The following is a 20190-nucleotide window of genomic DNA, read 5'->3' as shown; positions in this document are numbered from 1 at the left end:
AATGGTGATTTTGCATGTGGAGTCAAAGGAGGACTGCTTGGTGTACAAAGCTATTATGTTTCTCAGATCCAATCACTCTTAGTAATTCAGGAGCAACTCACAGATCAGTCTGTGAGGGTTTTATTCAGTGCAGCTATGCATCCCACTGAACTATACCTGGGTTTTTCTTGGGGTCCTGCTGATATAGGAGTTCTGTGTAGGGTTATCTGCCTTCTCTGTGGAAGGCATAAGAAAAGTTATAGACAAAAGAAATTAAATGACCTGGCAAACAAATGCAAACCCACAACCCTGGACTGTTGTGCTGTCAGCTGAAGTGAGGAGGAGAGAAAGGGTTTTTTTCCCAGGGAAAAGCAGGAGTTTGCTTGTTGAATATGATTATCAGTTGCCACTTTTTTGTTTTCTAGATTTGGTGCAGAGTAACAGATGTACCTTCCCTCTGGTGTGCTGGGTGACTCCTCTGCTTCATGATCCCAGGTTTCTGTGGGCAAACACACAAATTGAAAAGAGGAGGAGGGAGCTGTGTGTGCTGCTTGGGCAGTGCCTGCACGGCTCTAGGCAGGCTGTGGAGGATGCAGGTGGACAGGCAGATACAGCTATCTCCTGGGAAGCAAATCTCTGTGTGAGAATCCTTTCCCAGACAGAGAAACCTCTGTGGGTTCCTCAGTGTGTGTAGCATTAACTTGCACAGTTCACATTGAAAAGGATGTTAAAACAGTTCTTAAAAATAATTACACATAATGATCCTTTTCTCTGCCTTCATGCTTTAAAAATAATTTATTTGCCCTGATTAGTGCAGGTAAGGCTCAGAACTGAGCTGAGCCTTCCTTTAAATAATCCCACTCCCGGGTGGCTGCACTGTTCACCCCAGCCTGTGCGAGAGGCAGCTTAAAGCCTTGGTTTCCCCTTCCTGACACCATTAAAATGAAGCCTGGAGCCTGTCCCCGTGTGGGTGGTGGGATGCTGGGCAGGGGTGGCCGTTCTCTGAACTGGCCACTGCAGGAAGGGGGCTGTTCCTCAGGGGAGAAGGAGCAAACCCTTCAGGCTGGCTGGGAAGGAGAAGGGAAACAGAGCATGACCTATGAGGCTGCTGTCATCTGTAATGGCTCTGTTATTTTTATTTTTTCCTTCCTGGTACTTCTGCAGAGTGCATTACTCCGTGGAAAAGATCCTGTAGCATCAGCTCCCTCCCTGCTCCAGACAGATGGTAACTGGTAAGCTTTGATTTCTTTCCTTAATTATAGCGTCTCAGTGCAAAACTTCAAGAAGATCTTTAAAATACTGCTGATTATTAAGAACTGCACTCCCTGCTTGCAACATTATTTCTTGACATTGCTTGCCTTTTTTCCTTCTTGGAGAGGTGAAAAGCAGGTTTTTGTAGTTTTCCTCTTTAGACTTTAAATAATACTGTGTTGCTTCTGTTTTATTTTTAAATGTTTGCTTTCCCTCTCACTGGAGACCTGGTCTCCCACCCCCTCCTACAGTCCCCAAATGCAACTGGGGTTTTGAAAGTGCTGTTTGTTCTTCTCACTTCACTGTTTATGATGCTGGGCAGTGATGCATTCAGATTATCACAGCACGGGTAAAATAATACCTAGTTCTTCACTTACATCCTATTACTGCACCTCAGAGAGCTCTCTCACTTAGATTACTCAGGGGAAAGTCAATGACATACAGTCTTTTGATTTCAAATACAAATAGTTGTGTAGAGATTTAAAAGATACCCTAATTTATTTTGAAATGGCCTGTAATGTGCTGGTGCTTTTTTGATTGTTTATTAGACTGTGATTTTTCCATCCAGCTTCTATTCCCAAAGCCTACCAAATGATCATGATTTACTTAGGACATCTGTTAAATGCTGGGCTGTCTGGGGAACAAAGCATGGGAGCTGCAGCCCTGATGGGAATATTGAAGGAAAGCAGTGAAACCAACTGTGAGCTCCCAACAATAGGGCAATTTGAGCCAAGCCTTACTGCAATTCCTGTAGCCTGCATGGCTTTTGCACAGAAATGTGTACATCTCTGGAAATGCTGTGATTAACTGCTGATATTAAACATAACTCTCTCAAGACCACCTCAAGACTTGTAGATCTACTGCTTTGATATTTTTTTCCCTGACGAGAACAAATCTGGAGCATAAACAGGAGCACTGACAGGATGCTGGGACCTGTTTGATTTCCCCCACCCACAAATGCTGAGATATTTCTGTTTTCAGCTGTCACTATTAGTGTTTTCTCAGTTCTCCTCCCCTCCACCCCCAGTTGCGACCAGTGCTAAAAAGATTTTTTGATTCTTTCCTAACAAACCCTGTTGCATTTTAGCTTCCTACTGCAGGACAGATTTACTCTCTGTGGTTACCCTGTGGTTGCCACATGTTAGTTACATTAAAGGCACTGCTCCCATATCTAATGAAACAGAAATCCATGAGATATATAAAAACATTCTACTGTTTTCAAGAACATTTCCTGTTCTTCCCTCTCTCCCCTCAATAATTTCATGAATATGGGTTCAGTGTGTTGGAAGGGAGCTTTCAGCATTGGGCTAGGTTGTTAAAATATATCCACCCTGTTTGGCTTGCAGCAGTTGCAATAACCAAGAGCATGGAGGTGATATTCCTGTTTGAAGAGGAGTGATGGATATTTATCTATGAAATATGAGGCAGTATCTAGGGCTCTTAATTGCCTGATGGCATTGAAAAAACCACACTGTGAATCAATACAAGTTTTACTTGTGCAAAGATGATTGAAATCCATACAAAAAGGGACTCTAAAGAGGTTGATGTTTAATACCATAGCCAGAGATAGTGAGATCTGCTCTGTTTGTACCTGAAGAGCAAACTATAACCTGAATAGGGGGCTAGAAAAAAATATTCAAGACAATTTTTAAGTGTGTTGAAGCATCAATCTTCACAAAGTGTTGAAGGAAACGTTTGACTTCGGCCACTAAACAAGCAGCACTATCTTGGAGACTTGAAATGGTCTGTGCTTCTGCATTTATAAGCTTTATTGTTGTCATAATATGAAGTTTAAGAGCACTCAGGGCAGGAAAAAAAGGTCCTTTTTTTTCTGCTTATAGTTTTTCAAGTGGATGGATCACTGTGTAGGAGGGTTCAAATGACTGTGTGAGCTGGGAACTGGAGCTGGGAGTTCTGTTTCCCTCCAAGTGCTTGAACTCTCCATAGAGTCAGATCATTTTGTATCTGGACTTCAGTATAAGGTTTAGTCAGAGATGACAGCAACAGAACTTCTTCATGAGTCATCTGCTTAATCCTGCTCCAGACAGAGGGCTCTTCCTTTTGCTACATTAGTCTGTCAGTAGCTCCCTTGTCTTGCTCTTAGATGTGTTGGTTATTGCTGGTTTGGGTTCTTTCTAAATTAGGTTATTTTTTCTGTGCTTTCAATTCTTGTGGTGGTGCCGTTTTCAGCCATTGCAAGGATTTTTGTTACCTCTGCAGGGTTAGCCCTGTCCATGCTCAAGCAGATTACTTCCAGTCCTGAAGGGAAAACTGTCTGGGAGGTTTCCCATGAAGAAACTGATCTAATCCCTTTGAGCTGGCAAAAGACTTCTGAGTTTTGAAATGTGCCAGTCTCTTCCTTACAAGTAATTCAAGTCAATTCTGTAGAAAGGCAACAATAATTTGAAGAGATGATGATATCTGCAGGTCTGTGACCCGAGAGAAGCTCTTCTAGTAGTGGCTAGAAATTTCTGTAATGAAATCCCAAACCCTGTGAGAGATCCCAGGCTTTGCTGCCAGCCTGAAACCTGAGTTAGGGTTTGGTAGGTCCATGAAACTTTCAAGAGAACTGTGGCCAGTTTTTGATTTCAGCTGAGTTTCACAGTGGTGCCATAGGTTCATTTAAATGCTGAATATGTGGAAATGAGCTCCTCTCCTTCCATGTGAATGTTAATTTAGTACACTTTGTTTAGCTGCGATGGCAACACAGTTTTTGGAAGCGTTCTGTGTGCATTAGTCATCAATATCTGAGCGATGTTTCTATTGTGCTCATCTGCCAATGGTCCTAAAAAGCATCAGCAATTCATCTATTCCAGCTGGGACAAGAAAGCCTGACAAACTGCAGTGCTGCATTGAAAAGCAACTAAAAATGGAATCATAGGGCATGTTTATTGTATTTTCATGACTGCAGCAGTCAGGGACTGATTTTCTAGCATACTGCAGCATTTGGGATTACCGCTGTGGGCTGTCCTGCTTCATCCCACAGGATGACTCAGTTGTAAGTCTCTGCAGCCCGTGTGGAGGATTGGCCTCCCATTGGTACTGAGGGGGGGAGGGAGCTATATTTGAGTCCAGCTGCCTGGCATGGGGCTACTTTTACTTTGACAACCTGGTGCTGGGTTGGCAATCCCCCATAAAGTTGAAGAGTTAGCATGTGTAGGGCTGACACAGGGTCAGACTAAGAGGATTACACTGGGAGGTTCAGCTGAGGTCCTGAGCTAGAACCTCATGAATCCAGGTTTGACTTCTGCTCTGAGAGCCTTGCCTGACCTTGTGCTCAAAGTTTAGTTTCCATCCACAGGGTGAAGATGTTGTTTCTCCATCTGCCTGCCCTTTGTTTCTCTAATTAAATGATGGGTGAGGATGGGCCTTAATCAATGAAACAAGAGAGGGTTCTCACAAAGCTAACTTCAGCTGACTAGTTTTTTTTTTAGCGCCTGTATCTAATAGGCTCTTCCAGAGCTGCTGAATGGCAATTCCTGCTCTGAATGCCTTGATTAAAGCTGGTCTGTATGAATCCCCCTTTTTCATTCACACTTACACCAAATGCCACATCTCCCCGGGTTTGGAATGCTGTTATGTTTTAGCCATCTGTTTTCAAGGCAGTCACCTTCGAGAGAGGTATCTCTACCCCATGGGCAGCCTGTGCCCTGCCTGGTGCTCCTGTACTGATGCCTGTGCTGTCAATACTCAGGACCACCTCCTCCCAGATGAGTTGATTTATCTGCAATTTATCAAGGGGAAAACAAGGCATAAGAGAATTCTGCAGAGCAACGGCACCTGCATCTCCTCCTGGCTGGAACTGCCCTGGCTGGCTGCTCCATCACATGCTTGTGAGGAAGGGGGACTAGGACTGGAAGGTTTTTAAGGTCAGCACCATCTACTCAGAGCATGAAGAGAAGGTGTGACCTTTTTCAAATGGTAAGCTTTGTCAGTGCTCCCATTGGGATTTTCCCCCAGGTGACTGCTTAAATGTCACTTGTGGTAAGCCAGGGCATTGGAAGCACTATGAACTTCCCTTTCTCCTTCCTAAGGCAGCACAGGGAGATTCTAATTAGCTGCAAAACAGAGAACCTCCTATGCTTTCCTAAAGTCGAAAACATCAGACAAGTGAATAGCAATGTATTTTTCATATCATCTCTGTTTTCTAAAAGCCACACTTCTTGAAGACGTCTGTTTCTTCAGCAATGAAAAAACTCCTCCTGTATAGCTACAATTAACACTGCAGCAATAACTCAGTGGCATACATTCCTCGTGTTTATTGATTAGAGAACAAGCCCCCTGGGGTTTACACTGCTTCCAACATATTTGGTTCCAGCTGAATACCTGCAGTGTGCATTGATCTAAGCGTGTGATTTCTCCTAAATATCAGCCATCCTATTGCACCAGCTCCACACGTGCTGGTGTAGCTGCACAAGACAAGTGGCTGAGAGTGAAAAATCGTGTGAAAAATGAAAGGACACCTGTTCCAGGCTGTGTTGACATCCATGAGCTCTGTCTGTCACATTGAGGTTACACCTGCATTACTCACTTGGCTTCTATAGTGTGACTTCTGATTTATACTTGCATGTATGAGAAGAAACTGAAGTCCCTCGGGCTATGGCAGCTCAGGGCTTCAAAGAATCGGGTCCCTGCTGCAGAGAAGGACCAGGTACCACAGTTCAAAGTAAATGGATGCTTATTTCTTTACAGCTCTTGTTTTCTTTGTGAGCATGAGCTACAGATCATTGCACAGGCATTTCCAGTATAGGTGTGGCTGCAGTAATTACTGCTTATTCTTTTGAAGGAACCTGTGCTTACAAAACAGAGCAGGCTGTGAAAGCAGATGAACATGCTGTCCAGAAGGGCCCAGTGTGGCCAGCTGAAGTTCAAAGATTAAGAACAGAGGAATGAGTTGCTTGGCAAGACAAGGGCTTCAGCATAAACTGTGCCTGGTGAGCCCCTGGAAGGTGCAGGTGAGCTCTGGCTGAGCAAGGGCCGTGCTCTGATGCTGAAAGGACAGGGCAGGTGGCAGAGGGAGGCAAAGGGGACAGATGGATATGAAGGAGAGGAAGGCTGCAGGGAGAGAGGTGCTAGCACTGTAGGAGTAACAAACTGGATGTGCTTCAGCTCATCAGCCTCTGATCTATTTTAAAGTTGATATTAAAGTATGAAATAGCGTGTGGCAAGCAGGATGGAGGTACAGACAAGCTTTCAAATCAGCATTTAGAAGGGCAGGGTAATTCTGCATTTCTATTCATAGTTGTGTAGCAGAAAAAGCAGAGGCTACATGTGCAAAAGTGAGAAGAGCCTGATAAGCAAAGGAGGGCGCATTAATACAGCAGGAATCGGGAATTTCTTCTTTCAGCTGCATCTGGTGTTGGCTCCTACCAAGTATGAAGATTCCACACACACATCTGCCATGGCCTCTCCCAAAACCTGCTAGGAAGGGTGATGCTGTGAAGGTCTGGCTGTGCTGCTCTGGACATGAAGTGGGCTGGTCCTGTTCACTGCAGAGCTGCTCCATCAGGGCACCTGTGCTTGAGCTGCCCTTGCTGTAGCTCAACAGGGATGAGACCTTCACCTCTCAAGTTCACTCTCAGACCTACTTCTCTATAATCTAAGAAAGTGTCTCTCTCTCTTTGCTCTTGGGGATGTGACCTCACCATGGCTTTCTGCAAAGGCCTCCAGAAATGTCTTTTTTCCAAAATGTAGGGTTTTTTTTAAATGCAGCCTTTCTTTATCTTGCGCTATGTTTTAATGAATGCTGCAGCAGCCATAGTGGAGAAGGCTGTGGCAGGACTGCAGATGAGTGTCTGAGGATGTTATTCCTGTTAAAAGTCAGGGCTGAGGCTTTGGTGGCAGGAGGCTTGGCTGCAGAAAGCGAGGAGGGCTTCACCCTGAGCTCGCTCAGCCCTGCTCACCCAGAGCAATCACAGCTGCTGCTTTGGACTGTGCAATAAGAAGCAGTCTCCAAGGTTCATTAGGCCCTCGCCTATTAAGGGCTTTAAAAACTCGGGTCAGGACCTTGAAACAGATCTGCAGGCTGGGAGTGAGCAGAGTATGTGCACTATCCGTGCAGCCAGGGGAGCGTTTTGGTTCAGCTCCAAGTGGATCGGTGCCTGTGGAACAAACCCACCTGGAGTTAATTGAGAATGCTGGTGGCCAGTTTTGGCAGGGAGGCAGAAGCAGGCCAGGAGGCTGGGAACAAACTGGCCCCATCCCCTGGGCACGCTGCTGGAGGCTCTCACGGGAGGTTTGTGCTGACACTTCCCATGCTGTATGTGCTTTGTGAACTTTCATTTCCAGCACTGTCAAGAAAAAGTCTTTCCTTGTAATAACAGACATGTTTTATTTCCTTGTGGTATGATTGCATGTATTTGCTTTAGATAGAAGGAGGAATTTTTTTTGTTACGATGAATATGGTAAAACACTGGAATACGTGGCCCGGATTGGTGGTGAATGGCCCATCCATGGAAACATTCAAGGTCAGGTTAGATGGGGTTCTGGGCAACCAGATCTCATTAAGGTCAATGCAGAGGGATTGGAATGCATGGTTTCTAAAGGTCTAATCCAACACAAACTATGCTGTGATTTATTTTCACTCTGACCATGCTGTCCTGACAAGAAGGCACTGCTTAGAACAACAACAGTGTCTTAAATTTAAACGTGGCTTTTCTGCTCTTAGGTACCTATCTTTCCACAGGCCACGTGCATGGCAGAGTAATTGTGTGGGATACAGGACTCTACTTGTTAAACCTATGGAGATGAAGCTCTCCAGACAACTCTCTCAGGTTTGGCTGGGATTTTTAGGTGAATTCCAAATGTCATTAGGAGGATTTATGGGTTTGTGTCTGATGAACAGTGTCCTTTGTTTTCCTTCTATTCTTTGGCTTATGAATGTGAATGAATATCTAGCTGATGAGCCCACTGATACTTTAGTATATGGAACGAAGTTAGGATGCTCTGAGTATTTATAAATGTAATCAAGGAGAATTATCCAGATGTCCTGTGCCTGTGTCATTTGGGAAGTGCAATTAAGTACAGATAATAAAACCAATACATTCCAGCATTGATTTTTGTTGGCCTCAGATCCTGGAGGAGATGAGGGACTTCCTGCTCCAGGAGAGTGGCAACTGGAAAATGAGTGGGACTGGAGCTGCAAGTCTGAGGAGTGTAAGGTGGAGAAAAGGATGCTCTGGTCAGTATCTAAGAGGAATTGATTGTAACCTGCATTGGAAAAGTAGATTTAAGAACCAAGACTGACCTGTGCTGAGATGCAAATCCTGCTGCATTGTGTGCCTTGGTGAGAGGGAGTGATGTGGCAAAACAGGGCAGAAGAAGGAAGTCTCTTGGTTCCAGCTCTGTCAACAGACTGTTCATGAGTATGGACAGGCTATTCTGCCCCAGATTTTCAGTTCTTTCATCTACTCTCTCCTCCCAGCATCTCCTCTGGCTTCTTGCCAGGCTGTGTTGTCCTGCAGGAGAACTTTGAGTCACTGTTCCTCTGTGGAACTGGGCCTTTCCTCTCTGCCCTCTACCTTTGGCAGCTCTTGCAGAACATCCCTGGTACCACTGAACCTTCTGACCAGGACAGAGATCTCTTGCCCCTGGTGCAGCCATTTTTCCCAGTGCTGGTGCCCCTGTTCCACTCAGTGCAGGTTTTCCACGTGCAGTATGATGGTGTCTGGATAAAATCTGAGGCTGCAGCTCATATGTACACAGATACAGCTGCTGGACCAGTATTTCTTCTGTCTCCTTTTCAGCTTCTAAGACATGGCTCCAAATTGAATCTCAGAAAACTGAAGTTACAGGTCCAAGAAGTAGAGTATTGTTTTTTGGTTTTTTTCTCCTGTTTTGTGCTGTTCCACAAACAAGGTGGCTTCCTCCTTGCTGCAAAGGAGGTAGGGGCTAAGTTCTTCAAGGGGAAATTCCAGTTTGGGGTAATGCAAATGAAAACACCATGTGTGTCCTTTTTCATTCAAATTACATACAAAAAATTGGTGATACGAGACATGAGCAAAGGCAGAAAGGAGCCTAGAGTCTTTAATCTTTAAAATCTATTTTACATGATTAAAAGGATCCTGCCTAGAGAAAAGCAAGACTGGCTATTTATATCTCCATTCTTCTCCCCACTGCTCCCCCTTTTTTTCCCAGAAAATACTGCACAGTCTTTCACATCTGAAAGACCACGGCTGGCTGCCATTAATTTTAATGCTAAATCCTCATCAGCATTTCAAAACATTATGAAAATGTCTAAGAAACTGTCTTCTGGTAGCTTGAAAATATTGCAGGCAGCAACCTAAATAATACTGTAAGTGCCCTGGTAAGTACAAGAGCACATGCTAGAAAGGAAAGGAAAAAAATAAAAGGCTTTAGACCACCAAGCAAACGTCAGCTCTACAAAGCAGGCATAAATGGATTGCAGGATTTCATGGATGCTGAGAGTTTGAATTACTGGCTGGGCTACACCTCACAGAAAATGTGGTTTTCTTTTTTAGAGAACGCATCAAATATTGAATGCTGGTTTGCTGTGCAGTCTGCTCCATGGACAAGTACATAAATAACCTTACATGGGGGGTTCTGTTTAGGCTGACAAATGCAATTAAATGAATGGAGTATGGCCATATTAGTGCTCTGTTACACTGCATTGGTGAGGATGATGGATGCCAATTAAACTGAAATGAACGGTCATAGGTTAAACAAATGATGACTCTGATCAAAGCACTCCTCCTTCAACAAGGCATTCAACCTATCCTAAACTTAAATACATGGTTTTAAGTCCTGCTTAAAATTGAGCTTAAGTAATCTCCTGCTTAGGGAAGGGCTGGACCATGCATTTTGGGTTAATTTTTTTAGTTTGGAATACTCATGCTTACCTAGTCTGTTATGCATATGCCAGATTTCACTGGGCTTTCAGGACCTGCTCTTGCTGTCTCATGCTTGTTTGTATTTATAGTGCTCCAGTGGGCTTGGGGAACTGAGTAAGGATTGCAAAAGCTCCTGCTATTTCTGCTTTCACTGATGGTGCTGTCACTGAAGCACTGCCCTGCAACGGGTTGGCAGCAGAGGCCCAATGCGTGGCCCTTCTCCTTTGTAGTAAGTGGGATGTTGCCAGCTGAAGATGATTATCCATATCATTAGTTTTCCTTTAGTCAGTATTTTTAAGTATTGCCACACATCTCTGGTTTTGTAAGACTTAAAGTGATTTTTTTATTCTTCTCTTTTTAAGGGGTTGTGAACCTACAGCCTCATTTTAATAATAATAATAATTAAAAAAAAGACATGTAATTTTTCAAGAGCAGAGGGGGAATAAACCCTGTTGTTTTTTCCCAGTTTGCATAGGAACTGGGACAAGAACTCTCTCCAAGCAAATAGAGTCAAAATGTCAGGGATTGCATGGAAATCCCAGGGTTTGTGGGGAAGTGTAAAGTTGAAAACAATGGCATAGATAGGAAACTTCTTTTAGCTCCTGTGCTGCTTTTTCTCTCTTTGATCAGACATCAGGTTGAAGTATCAACAGTGTGAGTTCTGAAAAATACAAGAGAATGCACTTCAGGTTAGAAAGCCTGTCTTTTATTCAGGTATTAAAAAAGAAGCCACTAGACTATTCTTAAAATACATCACTGAGAGGGGTTAGGCAGGGGCTGGAGGTGCACACTACATTTTTCATTGCCAGCTCCTCGTAGCCAAGGTGTGTTGTCAAGACCAGCCTTGGAAAAGCACTTCCCTCTCTCCTCCCAGTGTGGCTCTCCGTGGTGACATCATTAATGCTGATGGCTACAATTGACCACAAAGCACAGACCTTTAGTCCCCACCTGATCTTCCCCAGTGTTTATACACTGCTGGCCTGACCACACAGCAGACTAATGAGCATTACACTTGACAAATATTGTCAGGCCTGAACAGGAGATAGGGATTCTGTTAAGACAAGCAGCAAGCCTGGGGGCACATCATGCTCAAATAGGAAAGTTAGGAATTAATATTAATTCTCTTCCACTCACTAGGGGCCTGATCCAGATCCCTGATGTCAGTTAAGTCTTTCCACTCTGAGCTTTGCTTCCCTCCTATGAAACAGCACTTTCAAACAAAATACAGCCAAGGAGTAGAGTAATAAATGTGACAGTAATGGCAGATGGTGCAAACTGTTTTTTAACTGAGATCAGGACAGTTCCAGTAGCTGGACAAGGTGCTGACTTGAGACAAAAAAAACCAGGTCCTGATTCCTTCTAGATTTAACTGTCTGGAGTCTTGATATATGTTGGATAGCATTCCAAATTGTATGTGCTAGAGCAAGATATGGTGAGCAATGTAGAAGAAATGAGAACCTGTGATTCTCTTTGTTGCCCATTTGCCTGTCGTGTAATGCTCTGTGTGGCTGCTGTATCCAGTCTGCATGCAGAGCTGTGGGAGAGCTCCCCTCTCCCCACACCAAGGCTGCTCATAAATCCCTGGCAATTGTAGTACCTGTGCTGCTGAGTTGCCTTCCCCCTGCTACCTTATATGCATTTTTCTTGATTATAAATGGCATCAAAAGTTTTAATGACTTCTTGAGGTTTTCTTTCTAGATGCTATAGTTTATTTTTATTTTATATAATTTAAGATAGAGAGCAGTTCTTGCAAAATTAATGAGATTACAAATGAGATTACAAATTATACTCTTGTCTAAATACCTCTTTGGTCTGTTTTTCTGGTGTCTAGGCCTCATTGTACTTTTTTTTTTGTCGTAACTTGCGGTGATGGCAACTGCTGCCTCCTTTTTAATCTATTTCTGACAGAATCCTTGATATCAGACAGAGTCAGATATTCCTGAAGCTTTGGGCTAAATTAACTAACTTTGCAATACAGCAGAAAAACATGATGCCAATTTGAGGGGATGGTCATGTCTCCAGCCTGCTGCTGCGAGCTGGCTCTGCCATGGGGGTGATTGCTTTTTGCTTTGCTCAGAAAGCTTCTAACATTGAACAGCTGATGAGTTGGACTTTCCAGGGTGCTCTCTGGGTCTGTCCTCCTCTCCCTGGCCCCATGTGAGTGTGCAGATCTGAGACCAGCATTGCCTGACTGTGGGGTTTGAAGTACCTGGGTTTGTGTACCTGTCTCAATGCTGGGTTTTATCGTCCTTCTTCTGGGTCTGAAGTGCACAACCACAACCTCATGCTCTTGACCAGCTCCTGCATGTGCTGGAAGAGCCTGAGGTCAGGGTGGTCACCTGGGATTTTGGGCACCCTCAGCCTGGGAGCGCTGCCTGTGCGCTGCCTCTGGGCAGTGAACACGTTCCCAGCCAGGCAGGGCAGCTCTGTGCTGACTTGCTGTTTGCTGCAGACCGTGCTGGAGCAGTGTGATCTTGTAAGACAAAGCATTGCTGAGCATTCCTGTCACCAGATACCCGTCTGGGTCAGCAGAAGGCAGCCAGCCCCTCTGGAGTGGAGGGAGCCAGTGTGCCACCAGCCTGACGTGGAGTCCTTTGGAAGATTGTCCTGTTGACAGGAGGTGATTTACTGGGATACACATCCAGGGCCAAGTTAAACTGAGCCAGCTGATGCAAGTGGATCTCGGTATAGGTCAGGCCTAAATGCAGCCCAGGGTATTTTGCCTGCCATGGCTGCAGCAGTGTGCCAGCTGCTGGTGCAGGAGCGCTCGGAGCAGCATTGAAGGCACAGCCCCGAGGCCCAGTGAGCACTCAGGCTGCCTGGGGTGTGCAGTGCTTCCCTGTCACCCCTGCTTATGTCCTCAGCCATCCACCTCTGCGACAGATGCGACTCTTCACTTTAGGATCTAATTCTGTGTTCAGAATATTTTGGGCTAAATGGAGAAAAATAAATAGTTTATCACCGAAAAGCGCAAGGATTCTTTCTTTGCAGTGCTGGAAAGCAGGTGCAGGGAAGGCTTTTCACCAGCCTTGCTTCCTTCCCCGTGGGGGACGTGCTCAGTGCACCCATCACCGCCCCCAGATCTCTGGGACACGTGGCCAGCCCTCAAAGCACACTCGGGGCGAGCAGTGTGCAGTAATTGAGCTGTGCATCGTCGCAGGACTGTCTTGATCCATGATGTTTGCTGTCAGCAAGATCCCAGTGGGAACTGCTGCAGACGTGTCAATGTTCTGCTTCCTCTGCAGAGAGGCTCCGAGCTGCCAGGGCAGTTTTTAATCTCAATATCACCTCGATGCTTTCACCTGTGTGCTATTAAGCTGTTAATATATCGGGGGAAAAACTCATCCAGGCAAGTGTATTAGGAATACTTAAATGAGGTAGCAAAATATTATTGTTATTAAATGTTCCCACCAGACACTTGGACAGCTTGTGTTGCAACTGCAAAGCTAACATTTCATTACAGCAAAATATATATTCATAATGGATTGCAATTTACCAAAATACACAGAGGGCCCCGGGTTTGTCAGTGTGCATTTGCTCTGCAAGAAATGCATCTCACTAAAAACTAGATGTCAAAATTAAAAGTAGAGCTTTTGCAGTGTAGGGAGGAAAACTGACATTTCCAGGCTGGCAGTCCAGCTCTGTGAACAGCATCAGGGGCTCTGTGTCCTTAAACACAATGCTTAGCAGCAGAACTGCATTAGTTTGTTTAAATTATAAGTGGTAGGAAATCACCTACACTGTGTTGGTGGAAACAATTGCAATCAAGCAAGATCCTGAGATCCCCTCCTACACCTCAAATTTCTACCCCCATTTCCTCCTTTTCCATTCACTTTGCCATGTTCCTGTCTAGTAAAATTACAAGAGGTTGTGAAAATTAGTTTAGCTCTGGGGAAATTGCTGGGGATCACTGTCAGGGTCAAGGTTTGGAGAGGGATGAGGGAGACAGGTGTTTGAAAGCTCTCATAAATGTCTGAGCAACTGTTCTGAAATGTAAATTATTGATTCATATCCTCCTGTTTTCTAATGTGCTTTATCTTCCTGGTAATTTAACCTAGTTTCCAGGGTATTTTTATCTGTCATTTTCTAGAACCTTTATTACCCGTGTATTTTACCTCATCTCTTTCTCCTGTTCTTAGATGTTAGGTAGTGAGTCAGGGCACTGATTAGCTTGACTAATTTTTTGGCATAGTTTTCTATCAGGGGAAAAAGGATGCACATTTTTAAAAGTAGAGGTAATTAACTATTGGAACAACACAAGAACCAGTGGCTTCTTCAGTTCTAGCAGCAGCGATATCAGGATGTATATTTTCCTAGGAAATGTCTCTGGTTTTCCACTGTCATTAATTTTGGAAGCCCTATGGCCTGTACTACACGGAAGATGGATGATCCTGATGGGCCAGCATGTTTTGGGACTTCCCAGACCTGGTGCTTGGGCACTGTGTTTGGTTCTGTTCCTTGCAGGAGAGGATGGGAGGAAGGATTTGGTCATGGGGTCCACCCCGGAGGAATGTGTACTGTGGAGCTGGAGATCTGCATCTCAGGCCATGTCAGGCGAAGGGCAATTAATTACTTGTGAACTGGTGGGAAATCTTGGCTCCTGGTAGGCTCCTGGGGTCTCTAATCACTGATTGAAATGTGAATTGCAATCTCCCAGCGCCTGTGATTGTATTTGCTAGAGCAGGTGCCGTATCAAAGGGTGCTGATATGGCATTCACCTGCTCCTGGGGGGGTGGGAGTGGGAATGTGCTGTGGGGACCATGTCTGGGGACACTGCTGCATGCAGAGTGCAGTGTCCTGGGAGATCATCCCCTCTCTGCTGGGCTGAGAGGCCGGACAGGGTGAGGAAAGCAGCAAAAACGGGGATAGCTGTGTGGGAAGGGTGCTCTTGGGGAACCCTGTGGGAGCTGATATCCCACTGATAATAAGAGTCGGTGTATTTGTCTGTGGGTGCTGTCCTGGTCCTGGCTACTGGTATTTGAGCACCCCCAGGGAAACAGCCTGCTGGTGTGGCTGTGCTGGGTGGGGAAGCAGTGTTCCATTTTACAGGCAGGACGAAGCACTCGCTTACCTGCGGACAAGGGAGATATTCAATTTCAAGGCAAGATCATATTTCCTCTTTAAAATCCAGATAGATAGAGATGGCTGTTGACCCCAGCAGCATTATGTGACCTTATCTATCACACAGATATTTTCCTGAGGTTTTCTATTAAAGAGGCAGGCCTGGGTCTCCAAGGGTGAGCGTGGGGGTGATGCCGAGGTTTGAACCCACCCACCCGCACTGAGCAGAGGTGGCTGGTGAGGCACAGGAGGTGCCCTGCACAGCTGGCTGGGTGAAGCAAAGGGAGTATCATCTAGAGGAAAACAGCTCCCTAAAGCCAGTGTAGAGATGCTTAGTAAATCACTTGAGTGTGATCTCGAGCATCTCTTGAAATGTTTTGCTGAAGTGGGGCCCAGCAGGGGAAAAAGTCCTTGGGCAAATCATGGTGTATAAATACCTCTGGTGTGAGTGTAACTAAGGCCACAGCCCTGTCACACAATGCAGTCAGCAATAAATAGGTTCCTGAATTAGAGAGAATCTCTGCTGTATTTCAGATGTGACTGAGCTGTATGTATAAAATGGCCTTTGAAATAGCAGCTGTGTCTGCGTTATCTTCTTCTGAGAGATAAGCAATTATGAGAATGTTATAATGATTTCTTTTAAAAAAATTTGGTTTAAACAGCAATTGCTTTTCAGTGCAGGAGATATTTAAACATCAGTACCTTGAATTGATTAAAAAGAGCTGTACTGATAATGCAATTTTGTACCTTGTGATTTGCACTGAGCAGTGCAATGAATCATGATGAAAGGCTGGAGAGGAGGTGTCTGATGGGACCTTCGGCCACTTCAGTGGCTCTGAGGTGGTGTGTTCATCTCACAAAGGAAGCTGCACTCGTATCAAACTCCTCATTAGTGCTGCTGTGTGTTTAGTGGCATGTTGTTGTTCATTAACGGTGAGTGTGGGAATACCTTGCCTTGCTGAAAGGCCTCTGAGGAGAGCCATGTTTCTAAGGGATACTCAGCATTCCTCTGCACACTGATGCCTTCTATACTTGAAGGATTTTAAATATCACACATTTACAACCTGCATTTCTCCTAACTGTTTATTATTCAGAGCAATTACATGTATTTTTCAGACTTTCCCACATGCAAAATAAATTCCTTCCACTTGGATAGCTAACTGCTGGAAAACAAAGTCTCCCAAATAACGGATAGTGTCACTGAATTCTTGGATCACAGAAGAATTTGTATATGCTCCTTGAATCATGAGGCAATTTCTTTATTCAAGCCCTCTTGGAATCTGTTCTCTTGCAGCCTGTAACTCTGGTGCTGGTTTACGAGTAAGGCTAGCAGAGAGGTGCTCACTGTTTGAGTGTGATCTTGTATCTCATGGGCAGTGGCAGGATGCTGTAAGCAGATAGAGCAGTTACCAAGGTGAGCTGGATTCTGTCACTCTGTTCTTTTAATTCCTTTTTGCACTGTGTAAAAACCAAAGCAGCAGCAACAACAACAAACAACAGAAGGGGGGGAGGGTGTTTAATTTCACCGAGCTACACTCTGAGCATCATTAATTTCATTTCTGCTTGAGGTGACACTTAGGTCGAGAATCCTTCTGTACCCTGGCTCCTGCAATTAGTCTGCTACCTCCTCAATGGGGTCTCAACCATCTAAATCCTTGTCTTCAAGCAAGTACTGACAGCCCCCTCGTGTTAAGTTTTGTAAACACTAATTTGTGACATCTCCCGTGGCTTAAATCAAAGCACTCAAGTAAAAGTAATAATACCACTGTTAAAGTGAATGTTACAGGAGAAAACGGCTGTCACCTGACGCTAAATGGATGTGACACCGAGCATGTTTCAGGAGACGCTTCTAATGAGGAGGCGCTGGGGAAGCAACGCCGCGTGCGCAGCCCGGGCTGTCAGCTCCAGGGCCTGCTTGGCAGAAAAAGGGAGAACACTGCTTGTTTCCAGACTGTTTTGCATTTTGCTCAGGTGCACCTAAAAGGAGGAGAATGACCTGGCTCCTGCAAGTCTTTGTGTGAATGGCAGCTGTGAGATCTGCTGGTGCATCGGATCGCAGGGAGCAGAGGCCTGTTTGTGCTCGGTGCTGGACACACAAGTGTCTCCCTGTCCTGTAAAATTGAGTTCAGTAACCAGGAGACACTATGACTTGAAGTTATGCTTAGACTGTAGAGCTCTTTTCTATTTATCATTTTTCTCTCCTTTGTTTTTTTTAACCCAGCCTTTCAGTCTTTCTTCCATAATCACATTGGATAAATTGAATGCATCTTTCCCCCTTTTTCCTTTGTAATGCCCTGAACATTGTTGTTGTGTTACATGAACTTTTCATGTCTGGCAGTACTGGAAACAATAGGAACCCTCGAACCCAAAACTGTGTGCCACACTTGGTAATTTTCAGAGAAACTTCTGTGAGCATTCATAGCACAACCACAGTACAGACTTTCCAGCAGGTAGCTGAACTGGTTGTACCCATCTGCTGTGTTTGAGCCTGTTGAAGGATAAAATAAACCTCTGCCAGCATATAAGAAGCCCAAGCAAACGGGGAAAGCAGACAAGATTATCAGTAAGAGAGACATCATGCTGTGTAAATTCCTATCCCATGAGAGGAGCAGGGAACAGGGGAAAATGCCTGGGGGCGTTGCCCATGCAAGAACTCTAGGCTGGGAGGGGATGGGTGTCAGCACTGGGTGGTGGGTGCCCACTGGGCCTCACCAGCATGGAAACTTGACAGGTGGTGCTGAGAGCTTCTGTCTTTTTCCACAGGCATTAGTGTGAAACTGTACAGAGCAACGAGGGTGTGGAGCACGGAACTGGAGTGGGAGGGAGAGAACACAGACAGGAGGCGAGGTGATGCCCAGGAAGCAGTGTGGACAGCTCAGCTGCAGCTGAAGGTAAGAAGTGAAGGCAGGAATGCAAGAAACACCTCTGCACCTTCAGTGTAGCAGGAGGTGGTACTTTTGCTTGGTGTGACCCTGAGTGCTTTTGTACCTCCCAGAGACGCCGCTGGGCAGTGAGCCAGTGCAGGGCAGCTCACAAGCCCAGTGCCTGGGGTCTGGCTCGGGGCTGGTGCAGAAGGCAGCAGTGCCATACACTGCCCAGCTCCTCCTGTTCCTAGTGCTGGTTAATCCTTTATCCATAAAAGCATAGAATCAGTAAGGTTGGAATTAAACCTTTTCAGGCACTCCTCTGTCAAGAATGTTTCTAACGTCTTTCTTTTTTTTTTTCCTTTTTAAATTTAATTAAACTGGAAAAAGCACGTTGGGTTTTTTTTTTTTTTCTTCTTATTCCTCTATTCCTTTATAAGTAGGGGAAACCCCATCTAGTAAGTCTGAATGCTTCTACCGTGGAAATATTTAGTACCAGCTCTGGCATATTTGTGTTGGCTCCCTGATTAGACAATGTGCCAAGCTGTCCTTCGTGGCCTTAATTATCACAACTTCAGGCCAGCGCTGCCTGCTTACAGCGTAATCCCACGGCCTAGAGTGAACCCTGAAAATGCTTAATTAAATGACATTCCACAACAGATTAAGGAGTCAGAAGCCCAAGATAAATAAAAAGGGAGACTGACCATAGGAGTGGCAGGTGCTCTTCCTTCTCAGAACAATGCTCCTGACATGGACTGTTTCATTTTGAGCACATTAAAAAAAAACAACATTGTTTGGTAACCGTTGGCTTCTTACATTTTCAGGGGACAGTGGTTCAGAGGGATCCTGCCTTGGGATGCAGCGTGAATAGCACTGTGGACTCTCACTGATTTTACATCAGCTAAGGATCTGCTCTATGCTCAGGTTATTTTTTTTTTTGGGTACCTGGATGAGGTCCTTTGCCAAAGTCAGTGGATATCTTTGCAGTTCTGAAATCCAGGGTGAGCATCAGGGTCAGACACCAAAAATCTGTTGCTTTTTCTTTTTTTTTTTATAAACCTATTGAAAAATCCCCAACCCCAAACAAACCTCTTCCCCCATGTAAAATCTAGTGTGCAGTTATTTGGAACAGACGGGATCACAGTGTGTTAGGGAGCCCTGTGGGAGCCAAAGCCCATGTCTAACCACAGAAGATCAGCACACAAATACAAATGCTGAGATAATGTTACAGTGCACAGATTAGGGCTCAAATCTTCAGCAAATCTGTTCAGAGCAAGGAAATGGCAGCACGTGGGGCATGTGCAGCACACTGAGCATGTCTCATTCAGAGGCCCATCAGTAAAGGCAGTTATTGCTAATATTGTGTTTTATCATATTATTTCTCAATTATTTGCTCCAACAACTCTCTTGTCTCAGCTAAATAAACTGGCTGTGCAGAAGCTGATCTGATGTGATTTCTTCTTTGTGAGGAGAGTGGGTTGTGGTTGGCTGTCACGATGTTTCCAGGGGTTTGGTTTGTATGGTTTGTGTCCTTCTCCAGCTCTATAATATAATTTGAGCAATTAAACTACAGGAGAAGGGAGTGAATTAAATGCCCCTGCTGACACAGGGACAGTCTTCAGGGGAAACAAAATACAGAGGATCGGAGTGAGGGTGGTCCCTGGCTGGTGCCTGTGGTCAGGGGGAGGGGAAGTAGTCCCAGCCTAATCCCCAGTGGGCCTGTGTTACCCAAAGTACAAAATATACCCCATGCTTTGACATGAATGGAATCTTTGGGTGCACAGAAGCAAGGATTTTTTATATTTGATAACAGAAGCAAGGCACATTATTCCTAAACCCCATCAGCTAAGCTGTGCAAGGGACCGTAGCACATCATTTCCCTATCTCTGAAATGGAGGCTTTTTTGCTGAGCTGGGCTATTCAAGTGATGAGTTTTTAGCATGAGGGAGGCCTCTTGCTGCAGCTCAGAGGCTTCATGTGCTTAACCCCTTACCCTGTGACTGGTCATGGTGGGGCACGGAGCAGCAGCCTGGAGCAGGTTCCAGCATCCAGCCAGCCCCAAGCCTGATCTCCTCTCCTCTGAAATGCTTTTACAGAGCCATCACCTGCCTGAATGCTCCACGACTTCACCCAGCACAGTGCATTTACCAACATTAACATTTATCATCTTCTCTGGCAGCTTTCCT

This window comes from Coloeus monedula (assembly GCF_965178545.1).
Source record: "Coloeus monedula genome assembly, chromosome: 18".
In the NCBI taxonomy this organism is placed as follows: Eukaryota; Metazoa; Chordata; class Aves; order Passeriformes; family Corvidae; genus Coloeus; species Coloeus monedula.
Note: the sequence above shows the minus strand (reverse complement) of the source record.